Source organism: Elephantulus edwardii, unplaced genomic scaffold (genome assembly GCF_000299155.1).
Source record: "Elephantulus edwardii isolate Elephantulus edwardi_28Jun2011 unplaced genomic scaffold, EleEdw1.0 scaffold00276, whole genome shotgun sequence".
Classification (NCBI taxonomy): Eukaryota; Metazoa; Chordata; class Mammalia; order Macroscelidea; family Macroscelididae; genus Elephantulus; species Elephantulus edwardii.
The window spans coordinates 2,661,446-2,664,452 of record NW_006400026.1 but is presented as its reverse complement, the minus strand read 5'-3'; positions in this window follow the sequence as shown (position 1 = coordinate 2,664,452).

Here is a 3,007-nt window from a genome sequence, read left to right as displayed (position 1 = left end):
TGTGCGCTGCTGGGGGTTTATGCAGCAGCACCCTGTGTGCTAAGGGTCACACAGGTGTGGGCTGCAGGGGGGTCCACAGTGTCGGGCAGTCTTCTCTCCTCTGGAGTTCTGCGGCAGGTGACTGGCTGCTGCTCTTCCCGGGTCTCTTCCGGGTCCCTCTCGCGGCATTCCCCTGGTCCCCTGGTCTGGCAGGCTGCGGCATGCGTTCCCCCCCGCGCGGGCAGTGGCGTGCATTCCCCCTGGCTGGCGGCGGCGAGCGTTCCCCCGGCTAATGCATAATGTTGCAATACATCTCAAAATAAGAAAACTACACAGCGATATTTAAAAATATAGACCCAAAATCCCCTTAAATTATTAGTAAATTTAATTCAACAACATAAAATCTCTTCACTTATTTTTTAAAAATATAGTTATCAAATCTCTAGTGTGTGAGTTGTCTGACTAGGAGCTCACTATGTGGTTCTCCACACGGAAGGAGCATACTTTCTTTCTAGTAGGGGGCATAGACATACACAACTCAGTACAGAATTATTACCTGATTGTAACAGCCGCTAGTAAGAGACATGAATGGCGGTTTGTGACAAGTGTATCCTTTCTCATTGTACTCAAAGGTTAACAGCTTTAGTTTGGAGTCAGCTTTTCATGAGTTGAGTCAAATAATTATGACTTTGTTAGCTAAGAAACCTTTAGTCTCTTTTTGACAGAATAAATTTGGTCTAGAGGAAACATTTGACAATACTTTGATGAGTCCTATTGGCATGGAGTAGGCACAGGCCAGGAATATTAGTAAATGTCCTAAAGTGCGCAGGCCAGACTTCCACAACAAAGAATTATCCAGCTCAACATGTCAATAGTGCTGTGGTTGAGAAACCTTAATCTATATAATGATGAATCCAAATCTATTTAACTGGCCGTAACTTTCTTCTGATATACAAAGCCATAAAGCTGTGTGTGTGTGTGTGTGTGTGTGTGTGTGTGTGTGTTTATGCTTGTTAGGTACCACAGAGTTGAGTACAACTCAAGACTCACAGAAACTCTATGAACAACATATAATGAATCCTGCCCTATCCTGTGCCATCCTCCTTACCTTTGACACACTTGATCCCATTGCTATATTAATTGGGTCAATCCACTCCTTTGAGGGTCATCTCATTTAAACCAACCAGCCTTAGGAGAGGAGACAGGCAGAAGTGGCTCCTTTCTGATCAGCCACAGAGATAGAAGTGCACAAATTAGCCATTGCCATCAATGGAGACTTTGAAAATGCACTGTGTGAACCTTTCCACTTCTCTGGGCTTTTTTTCTGCTCATGCAGAGACAGCTCCCTCCCAGCTAGCTTCAGGAAAGGAAACAGATATGAGGGTCAACCATTAAGACTAGCTGAGACTTAGCCTCTACACTGTTGAGAGCTTGTCTTTCCCTGGGCTTTTGTGTGCTCAGATGGGAGTGGCTCTTTCCTGACCAGCCATAGGTGTCAGCTATTAGGGTCAGCTATAAGCACCAACTAAGACTTGGGGGCTGCACCATTGACCTTTCCATTTTACCAGGCCTGTACACTGAGCAAAATATTCTAGGTAGGGCTGCTGGAATTATGCCTATCCCTAGAGAAAACCATCCTCTACTAAATTAGAGGACAAGACATAGGAGTTGGCCTACTACAGCTATGCAAAGGAAGAGACCCCTTGCTCCCTGACTTTCAAAGGACAACCAGATGAGAAGTTTGTCACAGGAAATATAGGATGGGGAACAGAACAGCCCATAAAGGACCAGTGGCAACCTTTGCCACTGAAAACTGAACTGGAGTCAACACTTTATGTCTGCATCTTAGCAATAGCATCATAAAGATAAGGAACTGACTACAACCTACACAGACACAACAGAAACTGCCTCACACATACCAAAAAGAATTTGACTTTAATATCAAGGAAGCAGCAGAGTCAAACATAATAAAAATCAAAACAAACTTTCTCCTAAAAAAGGAAATTAGGTTGCATTCCAATAAATACCCCAGACACAGGAAGACAGAAGAAATATATTGAGGTGGAATTATAGGAACAGTTAATAAAGAAGTTAAAAATGATGGAAGAAAGAATTTAAACCACAAATAAAATGGCTGTTATTATTGTTGTTATGTGTCATTGAGTCTCCTGCAACTCATAGCAACCCTAGTTACAATATCTCTGAACTCTACCCTATTCTGAGCCAATCTCACTGTCTCTGACACACCTACTACCTTTATTACACCAGTATAAGGTATCCATCTCAACTAGGGTCTTCATTTATTGTGCTGTCTGTCTCTCCACACTTCCAAGCATATGTCCCTTTCCAAGACTGATTTCTTTGTCAACATACTCAAAGTATGTGATATGGAGCTTAAAAATCCTTGCCTCCAAGGAGCAGCATGATTTCACTCTTTCCAGGACAGAACTTCTTGTTCTCTTGGCAGTCAATCATATGTTCAATACTCTTCTCCAGCACCACAATTCAAAGGCATAAATTCTTCTTCTATCATCCTTAGTCATTGTCCAGGTCTCTGAAGAATAGCAAGTAATTGTGAAGACCACCATTTCTTAGATCTGGTGCACCTTAGTCTCTAGGCTGATATTGTTTTTCAGCACTCTGGAGAAGTCTCTGACAGACTTTTCCTAATACAATTTGCCAGGGGCCAGCCTTGGAACAAATGATTAAGAGTTCCTGAAGGGATGTGTGGCATTGGCAAAATACAGGAGACAGATATCACTTCTTAAGGCTGATCTCTAATTCTGCCAGATCAATTCCCTCTTGCTCCTAAGATTTTAGCAAGTTTATTTATGTTGTTGTTGCTGTTGTTAAGTGCCGTCGAGTCACCTGTGACTCAGAGCGACCCTATGTACAACAGCCTTAAAATCCACTCTGTCCTGTGCCAATCACAATGTCTCTGATACTCCCATCCCAATTATCCCAGTCACTGAATCAATCCACCTCATAGAGGGCCTTCCTCTCCTGCGCTGTCCCTCCACCCTCCCAA